Source organism: Coenobita brevimanus, chromosome 71 (assembly GCF_032717465.1).
Source record: "Coenobita brevimanus isolate Jiangsu-jjx chromosome 71, ASM3271746v2, whole genome shotgun sequence".
NCBI classification, from domain to species: domain Eukaryota; kingdom Metazoa; phylum Arthropoda; class Malacostraca; order Decapoda; family Coenobitidae; genus Coenobita; species Coenobita brevimanus.
The window spans coordinates 45,386,652-45,401,706 of NC_137024.1; positions in this window are offsets into that span (position 1 = coordinate 45,386,652).

Consider the following 15,055-nt stretch of genomic DNA (forward strand, 5'->3'; position numbering starts at 1 on the left):
GCAGTGGTGGTGGTAGTGGTGGAGGTGGAGATAGTGGTGATGATGGTGGTGGCTGTAGTGCTAGTGACTGTTGAGTAGTGGCTGTGGTGATAATGGTGGTGGTGCTAGTGACTGTTGAGTTGTTGCTGTGGTGACAATGGTGGTGGTTGTAGTAGTGATGACTGTGGTGATAACTGCGGCTGGTGATAATGGCAGTTTTATTACTTATGGTGGCTGGTATGAATCGTTATAATGGTGACTGTGTAGACAATGATTTGAGGAAAAATGTGGTGGTGTTAGTATGAGGAAGGAGGTGGTGGTGTTAATATGAGGAAGAAGGTGGTGGTGTTAGTATGATGAAGAAGGTGGTGGTGTTAGTATGATGAAGAAGGTGGTGGTGTTAGTATGAGGAAGAAGGCGGTGGTGTTAGTATGATGAAGAAGGCGGTGGTGTTAGTATGAGGAAGAAGGCGGTGGTGTTAGTATCAGGAAGAAGGTGGTGGTGTTAGTATGAGGAAGGAGGTGGTGGTGTTAGTATGAGGAAGGAGGTGGTGGTGTTAGTATGAGGAAGGAGGTTACGGTGTTAGTATGAGGAAGGAGGTGGGGGTGTTAGTATGAGGAAGGATGTGGGGGTGTCAGTATGAGGAAGGAAGAGTAGTGTTAGTATGAGGAAAGAGGTGGTGTTGTTAGTATAAGGAAATGGTGGTGTTAGTATGAGGAAGGACGTGGTGGTGTTAGTATGAGGAAGGAGGTGGTGGTGTCAGTATGAGGAAGGAGGTGTTGATGTTAATGTGAGAGCAGTGACGCGTGATGATGGAGCTGGTTATGTACTGGTGCTAAAGAGAGCATCAAGCGTGCGAGACTTAAAAATTACATCAAGAAGTAAATAAGGTATCACTTTTAACGCCTTGAATATTATATTATCAACTACCTAGGTCAATGTATCTTATGTTATATTTCTAAAACTTTCTCCATTATTAATACGCAATGAAGCCAAAAAAACAAAACAAAAAACATTCAACTCAGCCATCCTAGAATCCCGTTTACCTTTAAATGCAAATCCTCTACTGTACATTCATGTTGGCTCCAACGTATATAAACTACTGTACATACATACAAACCCGCCCCCCCTTATATATATATATATATATATATATATATATATATATATATATATATAATTGTGTGAGTGTGTGTGTGTGTGTGTGTGTGTGTGTGTGTGTGTGTGTGTGTGTGTGTAAGAACCAAGAAGCAGTAAGGCTACTTACACCAACCTAGATATTAATACACCTTCCTACACTTGCATACTGAGCTTACACACAAAAAATTACCAACTAAACCCACTCATACACGCACACATATTTAATCAATTTACATACATATATACATTATTCCACCTACACATACTCTAGTTAGGTACATCTACCTTCAAGAAATTCACATCCATCCACCTACACTTCCATATCTGTACAAACGTCCATTACATAAAATACATCCACAAGTACACACATACTCCCACCTACATTTTTGACATACCTTTATATCTATACACCGGTATATACATGCATTATCTATCTATCTATCTATCTATATCTATCTATCTATCTATATATATATAACAGAGAGAAGGCCTCTTACGCACCATCTAATCCAGCCGTAATGACTTCCTTCCGCGCCAGCACTCTCTATTCTCAGTCACTTGTTTAATTTACTGCTCTCTCTCTCTCTCTCTCTCTCTCTCTCTCTCTCTCCAGCCTCTCCTCTGAAATAATATTGTTCTTCGCCTCCCCACGTCTCTCCTCGCTCACGACATATGTAGCCACTGGCCCGTTTCTCACAATGTTTTCTCTCTCTCTCTCTCTCTCTCTCTCTCTCTCTGTAATGTTTTCCTTATTTGAATAACATTTTGTTCATATGTTTCATGGGTTGGCCCCCACCTGTGTCTGTCTGTCTGTCTTATTTTTGTTGTCGCTTACTAGACTGACGCTACTCCATCTCCTTTCCAATACTATTATCCCCCCCCCCCCGCTCTCTCTCTCTCTCTCTCTCTCTCTCCCTCTCTCTCATTATTCTTCTCCTTTTCCAATCTCTCGTTGTTTCATATCGTCTCCAATTCTTCTCATATTTCTCTGCTTTTGAACATGACTCCACTTACCAAATCCATCAACTTCATTTACTCCTTACTACATCCTCCATCACTATTTCCTCTCCAACCCATTCCCTGACGACTCCTTCACTCTCCACCACTTCCTCCTATACTCCTTCCCTCGCCATTACTTCCCTCTCCACTTCTTTCATCACTTTCTCCTCCCCTCTCCCTCCTTCATCAGTCTCTCCTTCAATGTTTCCTCCTCGATCACTCTCATGCCACCTCTTCTTTAATTAATTCGCTTTTCTCCCCTCTCCTTCCCTCGTCACCCTAAACTACCTCTTTTCTCACTCCTTCAATCCTTTTCTAATTTTCCTCACTTATATGGCGTGGCCTTTTCCTTCTCTTGCTCTCCTCTCTCCACTCTTAGCTTCTCCTCCTTTCCCTTCATCTCCCCTCATTCATCGTCTGCCTATATCTCAGAAATACATCTTCTTTCCCCTCTCTAAATACCGCTTCCTTATTCCCCTCTTCCAACCTCGTCTTCCCCAACCCTTCACTGTCGCCTAGATGCTCTTATTTACTTCGGCTTTTCCCACTTTTTTTTTTTTACGTTCTTTCATTCCCTACACTCAATACCGTCTTATTTTCCACCTCTACCCTCCTTTACCTCCACTCCCTGCCACCCCTCTTTTCCCCTCATACCCCCTAATTCATCATCATCTGTCTCTACCATCACATTTCTTTCTCCCCTCCCTCATCACCACTCCCTGCTTCTCCTCTTCTCCCCTCACCATCCCTAATCCTTCGTTGACTGTATATACCGCCATCTTTTCCGCTTTCTTCCTCTCCCTCATCAACATTCCCAGCCTCCCTCAGTTTATCGTCTGTCTATATCTTTACCTCTTTCTCTCCGCTTCCTCATCACCACCCCCTATCTCCCCTCTTTTCCTCTCATCACCCCTGATCCATCATCATCCGTCTCTACCTCCTTTCCCTCCTTTCCCCTCGCCTCCCTTATTCCTCCAACCCCTCGCGTTTCTCCTACCATCATCCTATTCCTAACCACTCCGTCCTAATCATTCCCTACCCTCCTTCCCTCCTACCAGTCGTGGCATGTCATACCAATGTCATGAAACTTGTTGCCCTCCACTCGTACCAGACTTTTCCCCCACACAGCCAAATATAGTCGAGACGCGACAAAAATATTTATGCTAGGCAAGAACAGTGCTCCAAAACTTCGTATTTTTCTCAGTTATTAGGCCAATCATGGCATGTCGTACCGTTTTGAAACTCATGACAATTACCTTCCATTGGTACCAGTCACTCGCCAAAGCAGAAAGACAAAGGTGGCTGGAAAATCCCCCCCCCAAAAAAAAAAAAAAAAAAAAAAACTTTCTCGTTACGACACTCAACTCGTTCAAATCGAGAAAATCTTTCATATCTCATTTTATTACATCCAGATGATTTTATTCTGTTTAGGATTTTTTTTTTCCATCACTGGAGGGCTGACGTATAATTTTCATTAACCTCTTCAGTAACATGAGACCTATCTTGAGGAAGCAAGAATTAACTAAATGGTTAATCACCTATTAGTCCCACCATCATCACCCATTATCACAACATTTCCTTCCGTCCCTCCCCTTATCCAACGACTCCCTCCCATCCCTTTCCTTTCCCTCCGAGGACCCTGCTCTCCCCTCACTACCCCGCATCTTTCATCACCCTTCATTCTCACCGTCACCACGCTTTCCTCACATCACTCTCTCCCTTTCTTTCGTTCTCTCCCCTCACTCCCTTACTACTCCCTCCATAATGATGATATTCTTAACTATTCACTTCTCTCTTCCCGCCCTATCCACAATCGTTTATATTCTCTATTCTCGATCCTCATCTGTCCCTCGGTACCGTCTTCATTACCTATTCCCTCGCCCTTCCCTCACCTCTACCTCATCAACTCCACCCTCTCTCTTCGCCTTCCCTTCCTTCCTTTACCCTATCGACTTTCCTCCCTCCCTTACCCTCACTTCATCATCAGCTCCTTCATCTCTCCTATCCTCCTTTACCCTATCAACTTTCCCCCCTCCTTTCCTCTCCCCTCCCCTCCGTCCTATCAACCTTCCCCCTTCCCCTCCCCTCCCTTCCCCTTCCCTCATCCTTCACCGTCGCCTGTCCCCACCATGGCCAACCACCCCTCACAAAAACACTTCTTCCCTTCCTTACCTCATCAGCCTTTCCTTTTCTCTCATCTCATTCTTTCCTTCTCTTTCCTCACCTTACCTTTCCTCCTTAGCCCCATTTAACTTAGCTCTCATTCTTCCCCCCTCCCCTTTCCTTTCATCCTAAGCCCCATTTAGCTTAGCTCTCATTCTTCCCCCCTCCCCCCTCTCTCACCTCCCTTCCTTACTTTACTCTCCCCATCTTCAGCTCATAGAGTTACATATCACAGTCATAAACTTCTATGTAACAAACAGCCTCGAAAGGACCATAAAGTTTTTTGCATTTTGCTTTCCTCTGAATTCCTTTGAATTCCCTACTTTCTCCTCCTCTTCCTCTACGATTATTTCTTTTCCCACCCTCCCTCCTTCCTCCGCCTTCTCCCTCCCATTTCTTCATCCCATCATCGAATTCTTCAATCCTCCTTTGTTCCCCACCTTATCGGCTTATTATCCCTTATTCTTCATTACGTAACCCCTCCCTCACCATCACCTCCCTCATTTCTTCCTCTTCCCTCACCTCTCTTCCTTTGTTCCCTATTTCTCCCTCCCTTCATCCCTCCCCCTCACCACCTTATCAACCTTCCCTCTCTCCCCTCTTTCCCTTCTTCCTATCCTCTCACCCTCTCACTACCCTCCCTCACCCTCTCCTCACCTCCTTTCATCCCTTACCCTCTCCTACCCTTCTTGCCCTTCACAAAAGCACTACTTACCTCATCAGCTATTCTTCCATTCATTCTTCTCTCCTCTCATCGTTAGCCCCCCCTTTCTTCTCTCTCTCTCTCTCTCTCTCTCTCTCCCTTCACCACTCACTTTCCCTCTCTTTTATTCCCTCCCATCTCCTTCCCTTCCCATCCCTTTCTTTATCTCCCTGTTTTCACCTTCTTCCGATTTTATCACCTCTCCTTCCCTTTCCTCATTTCACCCCCACCACCTCCTACTTCTTATAACATGCACATCCTTCTCCTCTCGCCTCATCTCCTCTCTCTCCCACACCCTTTCCTTCCCCTCCTGTCCCTCCTTCTCCCTTATAGTCATTCTCCTCCTCTCCCCGATCTTCCCTTCCTTTCCCCTCCAGTCACCTCTCCTCCCTTATCCTCTCCCATTTCCTCCCCTCTCATACCTCCCCTCTCCCCCTGCCTTCTCTCCCCCTCATCCTTCACCGCCTTCTGTCCCTGCCACCACCACCCACCCCTCACAAAAACCCTCCCCGTCTCAACTGTACGGGAAAAAGGGTGTGTGTGAGAGGGCGGATAACTCTCTCACAGTCATATCTCACGCACTTTTTTTCTACTTTCCCTGCGCATGAATTTTCCCGGAGAGAGAGAGAGAGAGAAGGGGAGGGGGAGGATGTGGTGACAGCGTTGAAGAAAATGAAAAGGCTGGAGAGTGAGATGGGGAAATAGCAGACTACTAGAGAGAGAGAGAGAAGATGAAGGGCAGAGGTGAAGTGATACGGCTGGGAGAAGTGAAAAGGATGGGGAGTAGGGAAAGAGCTGTGAGTGAAGTGAAAGAGGTGAGGGTAAAGTGAGAGAGCTGGAGAGAGGCTGGAATACAAAAGATAGTACAGAATGGCATTCAAAGGGCTACACAGAACTGAGTATAAAGAACTACAGAGAAAAGAATGGCAAGGACTACAGAGGAAAGCAAACAGCAATAATGTTATCAATCCTGTCGGGGCCGGCTGTAGATGATCAGATTACGACTATGAATCTGTGAATCTTACGGTCTTATCATCATATCTGTCAGCGTGAGAGTTCTGGCAAACCCCGAACAGTTTTTGATAATTCTGAAGCACGTGACAATGAAAAAACATTTTCCGTACTGCTCCTGATTACTTCCCGCCATGTGCATGCTGATCACATTAAACCGTCATAGGTGTTTCCTAAATGGCCGATAAATAAAAATGGATCTCCTCACACCTATGCGCTCTCAGTTTTAATAATACGGCCGTAAGATACGCACAGCAAAGCAAGAAAGCACAGCACAAGCAAAACGAAGAAAGGGGTTTTGTGTAAAAAACGTAGGACTGTGAGAGGGCTAGGTGTGTAGTGGTAGAGTAGGTGACGCCATAAGAGAGGTGGGGACAAGCAAGGGATGAAAAGAGACAGATGGGGGTGCGAAGAGAGGGCTGGGCGTGATATGAGAGGGTTAGGGACGTAAGGAGAGGGCTGTGGGCAGAAGAGGGGAATAAATGGACAGGGCTTGGTGAGATATGGGAGAGCTGAGGTTCTGTGAGAAGGTTGGGTATGAAGTGAGAAAGTTAGTGATGTCATGAGAGGGCTGGCTATGGGCAAGGGAAGAAATGACAGAGCTTGAGAGAGGAACGGGAGGGCTGAGGTACCGTGAGAGGGCTGGGGGGAAAATGAGAGGGTGTGGGGAAAAAACAGGAAGGCTGAGGTGTGATGTGAGCGGGCTGGGTACGTCATGAGAGGGCTGGGAATAGGTCAGGAAAGAAATGAGAGGATTTGGGGCAGGAATGGGATTACTGAGATGCGGAGAAGGAAGTGCAGAGGCTGGGGATTTATTGGGGAGACTGGGGATAGAAGAAGGGAAGAAATGAGGGGGCTGGAGGCGAACTGGCAAAGGCTGGGGGTCAAAGGAAAAAGCTGGGGTAGAAATCGGATAGCTGGAGAGGTGATGTGAGGGCTGAGCGAATATGATAGGGTTGTGTGAGGTACGAAGGGCTGGTGGTGAAATGAAAGGGATGGAGTGAGGGGGTGACGAGGGGACTGGAGGTGGAAATAGAGATGGGGACAGGGAAAGGACTGGGAATGGAGAGGGAGGGGAAGGGGGAGAAAGGCTAGGAGTGCGAGGCATAAGGGGAAACAAATTGCACGAGAGAGAGAGAGAGAGAGAGAGAGAGAGAGAGAGAGAGGCGAGTAAAGGACTGGAATGAGAGACAGGGTAGGGTTGGAATGGGAAGATGGGCAGGAATGGGGGAGAGAGAGGATGGGAATAGGGAGATATAAAATGAGGGGGATGGAAGGATGGGAATGGGGAGACGGAAGACACGGAAGGGGGAGGAGGGCAGAAAAAACCATTAGTCATATTCACTTGAGATAAGGAAGGACTCAAGCATCTCTGCCTAAGTTATTCATTTTTACCTTTTGCATCTTTATCTCTTCAGTCGGACAAAGAATTTTTTACTTACTTTTGTTGCTTCCAGATGATTTTAATGCTGCATAGGAAGGGTCTCTCAGTGAAAGGGTTAATTAAAATTATATCTAGCCCCAGTTAAACGAGATGTCTATCGTCAGGTGAATAAAATCGTCTGCAGACAGCAAGAATTAAAAGAAAGCCACTGAACAGAAGTGCTTAATAGCGTCTTGTGGGCTACCATTTCACATTAACATACAGTATGACGATATTGTGATCATCCTCATAAAATAACATGCTTTTAGTATGACATAACTCATACAGCCGAATAATCACAGTATCGTGAAAGATGACACAAACGACTAATTACCAACGATCAAACACCACTAAAATATCAGTGTTTCTTTGGAAGTGACAAGGTCTGCAAGATATCAGAAACTTTACATGAAAAAAATGTGCAATGCTGTAAAAAAAAAAAAAAAAGTCTATAAATATTAAAAAGTAAAAAGAAAACAAAACTGCCAATACAGGTGCCATACTTACTCAGTTGCACACACTGAATTCACCATCTTACCTGCAGATGAGAAAAAATATGTGTAGTTAGTTTCTCGCTGGGAAAATGTTGGGAACTGAACAATACAACGAGAGTAAAATTGCTCCAAGACCTGCGGTGAGGCTCCTGTTTCGAACAGTTTGCTGTAAAAAGTAACTAGCCTTAACAGAGAGGACTCCTATCCAGATTCAGGAGGCGCCTTAACAGTGCGCCCCACTTCCCAGATTCTTGAGGTGCCTTAACAGATCCCATACCCTGTCCAAATTTGCTGTCAGCTGACTGCAAATCTGAATTCTCCATGTCAAATAACCTTCTATGGGACCACTTTTGCCTCAATAAACTTAAATGAGAAACTTTAAAGCTGCTGCTAGATGGCACCATCACAGGTGTCAGCTGACAGCAAATTGGGATTCTTCATTTCAAATAACCTAGTGTGGGACCACTTTTGTCTCAACAGGCTTAAATTAAGCACTTATACTATAGCTGTCGATAAATGGCGCACCTCAGGTGTCAGCTGATGATAGACTTGGATTCTCCTTGTCAAATTAACTTATATGGTACCATTTTCATATCTCCAAAGGCCAATTTTTAACAAATCCGCCAGAAGTAAAAGAAGAAGATGAAGAAGAACGCTGGCCACCTACTGACCTGCTGGCTATCGCCGCAGATAAAAATAGTATTAGCTTTAGTGTGTGTGTGTGTGTGTGTGTGTGTGTGTGTGTGTGTGTGTGTGTGTGTGTGTGTGTGTGTGTGTGTGTGTGTGTGTGTGTGTGTGTGTGTGTGTGTGTGTGTGTGAGAGAGAGAGAGAGAGAGAGAGAGAATCAGAGCTACCAAAAACGAGACTACCCCCAACCATTAAGGGCTCGTGTGTTGAAAGCTTAAAACTGATCCCCATTATAACCCGGTGCTGACAATAGCGGGTCCGGGGCCAAGGGGGAGGTCACCAGGGAGAGGCATTGGGCATCAACAACTCTTAATGGCCCTCCTGACGACATGGTGGATAGTTAGGGTTGTTGACCTCGTTGGCACCATGACGTAATCTTGTTTTATTCCTGCTGCCACTAAACGACTGCATTTAACTAAAGAAAAAACCTGCCCTCGAAGAAACAGTATTCAAGGGGAAGATTAAAAATGAGACTGGGAATGAATAGTGTGTAGTGAGAGAAATGAATCACCTGAAGCTTCACTTAACAAGGCCACTTTTGACAGGATGGGCTGTCACGCAACAGACTGAAAACTTCATCTTCGTTTTATATTGGAATCAGTCACCTTGAAGAGCTTTTTCTAATGGCAAATAATGCTGAGTACTTTATTTTCCTGTTCATTACACTGGTGTCATTCTGCGCTGAGGTCTGTCGCAGTGAATGCATTACCAACAATCTCCAGTAATTTGCCAGACCCAATACTACAAGTGGCTTGAATTCCAGTGTGGACAGGGACTTAGTAGCGGGTCCTTCTTACATCCTCTCCTTAGCTGCTCGTATGTCACCTCGGTAATCCCTGTTCAGCCATTAATCACTGTGTTACCCTCAGTGTAAAGGACAGGTGCTGGCTGGGAAGTGTGGGGCAAAAGGAAGCAGAAGAATAATAAGTAACTACGCCAATGAATAATAAAAAATAATTAGGACGACGACTACAACAACTTAAAAAAAAACAAAAAGGAATTTTATCAAATACTGAAAAAATATGACAAAGAATAATAAAAAAAAAAAAGAATGACAACAACGAGTAATGATATAATATGTCCAACCCGCTTTCAACACGTTGTTTTCGTCGGCACTTTTTAGCACGGGGCTCTTTTAATAATCTGGCTGACTACAGACAAAAAGAAACCTCTCTGACAGAAGGAATGGAACCTAATTAGACACTTTAAATATGCCAGAATTTACTTTCACGTGCACTTATTAAGGCTTTCAGTCAGAGCCCATCATTTTCATTTTTATTCTTATCCATCTAAACATTTCATTCAGCTTTGGAGAAACTTTCCAAACTCAAAGGGCAGGAGCTTTGGGTTAAACAAAACTGTCTGGTGGTGGCAAGACTGTCATGAAAAGGCCATCATCGAATTAATGGAGTTGATGTTTTTCTGAACTAAAGTTCTTTACATTAATCACCTTCCTGTTACCATTAGTACTGTATTTCACTTCCTGTATGAGATTTTCATTTCTCTCTGCTGTTTCTTTATCGCCCTGTCTGTCAAGTTATCAGTTCCATCCCTCTTCTATGCAGTTCGTACCCATATATTCTTTTTTCCTAATCTTTTACCTATACTTTCATTACCACCCTTTCCTTGTATTCAGTCTTTCCTTCCTTTCTTTTACTTAATCTCTAATCCACTCGCTTCCTTTCTTCCTAATGTTTCTTTCCTTTCTGTCTGTTTTTTCCGTCTCTCTCTCTCTCTCTCTCTCTCTCTCTATCTCCCCCCACGTTCTTTCCTCCTTCCAGCCGAGTTCTTTTATCTTCCCTCCCACCCACTCACTTCCGTCCCGGCCTCTTCCGCCCCTCCTCACTCTCTCTCCCCCGCATTCTCATTCTCCCCTGCCTCTCCTTTACTATCCATAAGTCCGGCTTTAAGGCCGCCTAACACCCCTTTCACCTTACTTCTTATTTACCTCACAGTCCCCCCTCCATCCCCCCCTTCCATCGTGTTCCACCCCCTTTTTCTCCTTATCTACATTTTTCAGTGCCTGTTTTTTTCTTTTCATCTTGTCCCCCCTTTTCCTCCTATTCCTCTTATAAATTATTATCTCATATCCTGTTCCCTACCATCTCCGTTTCCTTCATTCTGTTTCCTCACCTTTTTTCTCTATCTACTCTTTCTATTGACTATTTCTACTAATCGCCATTCTCCGTCTTCTTCCCTATTATTTACCTCCGTGTCCCTCTCTATCCTCCATCCTGTTTCATTCCCTTTCTCGCAGATCTGCCCTTTCTGTTAACACTCTCTATTATACATCACACTCCATCCTCAACCCCAACATTGCTCCTTACCGTTACTTACCTTCACGTTCGTCGCCCATTCCCTCATCCATCCTGCTTCCTTCCTTTTCCTCCCACCAACATCTTTTTCCACTTCTTATTTACCTCCAAGTCCCCTCCTCCATCCTGCCTCTTCTCCTTTTCTCTAACTTTCCCACCGACCTTTTATACAATTCATCATCGTCCCATCCTCGTCCTTCCTCTCTCCAGGCTTCTTTTTTACCTCTAAGTCTCTCCCTCTCCATTCTTCCTCTCCTGCATCTTTCTTCCTCCCGTTTCCCCCACATCTACCTTTACTATTGACCATTTCCCCTTTTCATCGTCGTTCCTCTCTCGCCTTCCCCCATTTTTTTATTTACTTACCTCCAACTGCCCCCACATCCCTCCTCCACCCTGTTTCCTCCTCCTTTCGCCGTACCTACCTTTCCAATTGATCATTTCACCTATTCATCCCGGCCCCCTCCCCACCACCTATCTCCCAGCGTCCCCCTTTTACCTATACAACTCTCCTGCGTATTTCTCCAATTTCTGTCGCCCAACGTCCCTCCCTCTTTTCCTGTGCCACGACTCTCTCTCTCTCTCTCTCTCTCTCTCTCTCTCTCTCTCTCTCTCTCTCTCATCCAAGGACCTTATTCCTTCACCCATAGAAAGTCAATTATAAATTACTCTTGCTACTACCAAAAGAAAACAGTAACAATAATGACAAAAACAACAACAATAATAATAATAATAATAATAATAATAATAATAATAGTAATAATAATAATAAAAATAACAATAATAATCATAATAAATAATAATAATCATCAACACTTCACATCAAAGGTTAATGAACGCCATGCCTAACCTATCTAATTATAAATTCTCTCCTGAGGTAAATAAAACAGCAAGGAGATAAGAAGGATAAAATATAAACCACGTCATCGGACTGAAAGGCTTTAATGTCCCTTCTCCCCATTCCATTTTTTTTCTCTCCTCGACTAATCCCTCTTCCACTCTAATGTCCTTTTTTCCTCTCTCTCTCTCTCTCTCTCTCTCTCTCTCTCTCTCTATCTATCTATCTATCTATCTCTCTCTCTCTCTCTCCAACCCTTGGCTCTTTTCCTTTCATTCCTATCGCTCTTCACGTCTAAAGCTTTCATCTTTCCATCCCTTTCCCCACATTCTAATCCCTCTTACTCTCCACTATCTGATCCTTCCCACTCTCTCTTAGTTCCCAGGTCCTACTCTCTTTGCTTCCTGTCTTATCCCTTTCATTCTCCCACCCTCTCTTTTTCATCTCTTTCACTCTCTTCCTCATCTTGCTCATTCCTAACTTCTCACTCTGGCTCCTTTTGTTTTCTTTAGTTTCTTTTTCATTTTCCTAGATTCTCAAGCTCTTCCGGTTTTTTAATACCGCCGATTTTTTTCTCTTCTTTCCCACTTATATACATACACACACACACACACACACACACACACACACACACACACACACACACACACACACACGAGTACGAATATATATCCTTCATCTCTAACTTCCTTTCTGGTCATTCTGTAGCTGCAGTTATAGACGGCCACCGTTCTTCTCCTAGAGCTATCAATACTGTTGTTCTTCAGGGCTCTGTCGTATCACCAACTCTCTTCCTTATATTCATCAATGATCATCTAAGCTGTACATCTAACCCTAGCCACTCTCATACGCTGATGACTCCATCCTTCACCTCTCCATTCGCTTCCCGCAGCGTCCATCTCAGCAGTTACTTAAACAAACATGGCGTAAGGCTATGGCACACCTAATGTCTGACTTGGCTCATATCTCTCATTTAGGTAAAAATAATCTTGTTGTTTTTAATGCATCAAAAGCACAGTTCTTACGTCTATTAACCCGACCAAATCTTCCACAGGAGTTCCCTCTTGTTTTTAACAATATCCAGCTCAATCCTGCATCATCTTTAAACATACTTGGGGTTTCATTCCCTCGGGATTTATCTTGGAACGAACATACTACCTCCCTTGAAAAATCTACTTCCAAGAGATTAGGTGTGCTAGAACCGACCCTGTGCTTCCTTTAAACCCTGCACAGTTGGTGACTTTATACACGGGCGTTATTCGCCCCTGTGTAGAGTACAACTCTCATGTGTGGAGAGGCTCCCCACATACAGCTCTTCTCAACAAGGTGGGGTCAAAGGCATTTCGTTTCATTAACTCTCCTCTCACTGGCTCTCTTCAACCTCTGTCTATTTGCCGCAGTGTTGCATCTTTATCTCTTTTCTATAGCTACTTCAACAGTCTCTGCTCCTCTGAACTGTCTGCTTGCATCCTTCCACCACTACTTCGGGCGAGTAGCTCTCGTAAAGCAACAAACTCACACTTTTTCTGTCAAATTCTCTAACGCAAGAATTAACCGTTACTCCCAGTCCTTCATGTATATAACAGGTCAACTCTAGAACTGTCTCCCTCTGCCTGTATTTCTTCCTGCCTATGATCTCCAGTCTTTCAAACGCAGTGTGTCCAGGGATCTCGAAATGAACAGTTTTTGAATTTGGCTCTGTCATCTTGTTTTTGTTTTTTCTTGGAAGGAAGAATTTGCAGGCTCCTGACCTTTGGCTCCTTCCTTGCATTATATATATATATATATATATATATATATATATATATATATATATATATATATATATATATATAGACAGATACATATATATATATATATATATATATATATATATATATATATATATATATATATATATATATATATCTATAGAGAGAGAGAGAGAGAGAGAGAGAGAGAGAGAGAGAGAGAGAGAGAGAGAGAGAGAGAGAGAGAGAGAGAGAGAGAGAGAGAGAGAGAGGTGGGGGGGGGAAGCATAATCCTGCTGTGATCCCACTGAGCCCAGTATTGTGTTTTGTGATATATTAGGCTATTTTATACACCTAATATTTTTTACTCTACGCCACCTTCGTATGCCGGCCCCCCGTTTTTGTCGCACCCAGGCTAGAGATAAGTTTTTAGTGACCCTACCAATCCCCTCCTAGTCCTTATAGCTACTGCTCCATTTCCTCTTCTGCTTCATTCCCCTCACTTGCCTATTTCCCCATTCTGCTAGTCCTTATAGCTACTGCTCCATTTCCTCTTCTGCTTCATTCCCCTCACTTGCCTGTTTCCCCATTCTGCTCATTCCATAGTTCTCAACACTCCCCCATCCCCTTCACTCCCCTACCATCCTAGTCCCCTACTCTACCTTACCCCTCAATCTTCCTTTTCCGCATTTCCCCAGCCCCATACTAACCTGTTCTTCCACTCCTCCATTTTCTATTCCCCACTCTCCGATTCCCCATTCCCTCCCTCCTCTAATCCTTCAATTCCCTACTCCCGATTCAACTGTTCCCACCACTCCCTACTCCCATATTCCCCTTATCTCTCCACTCCCCCATCTCCAACACCTTCTCTGACGAATTATGGGCCCCTTCTCTCCCACTCCCACTACTGTTTTTTCTCGTCTGTGTCCTCGTGTCAGCCTATCCATAAATTTCACTTATCTAAATGTGACTGTAGACTGAGGACGAATTAAGTATGGTTGTCACTGTAGAAAAATAAAGTGTTATGTCATTTTATATTTATTTCATCATCACCAGATGATTTATGTAGCTTAGGAAACGCTTCTGATGGTGAAGGGGATTGTTGCTGCTGAGGTCCCAAACTCCACTGGAACGTGAACTCGCTGGACTGCAGGCTTAACTTGCCCTTCTCTTGCAGGCAGTGAGGCCGCCTGGCTATATCGATGCCAACACATAAGGGCTTCCCTCCCCGGAAACAATGAAGGGGTTAAAAATTCTTTGATATCTTTTAATGCGATTACAGTACTTTTTTTTAATGCGTTCGACTCTGGGCATAGGCTTCACAGCCTGTTCCCATAGCTCTGTAGTCCTCCTACATATCATACACCTCCATAGGTCACCACTTCGGCGTTAACACCCACCGTCCGTATTGAATACATGCTAGGGCTGTCTCACACAGGACTAGTGTACCGGTATTAGCGGGGGTATTTTTACATGTCGGCAGGTCTTCTGGTAACTCAGTAAAGTCTGATTTATGAAATTCAAATTTTTAAATTGTTCTCTGCCGCAGTCGGGATTCACACCTGGGTCTATTAGG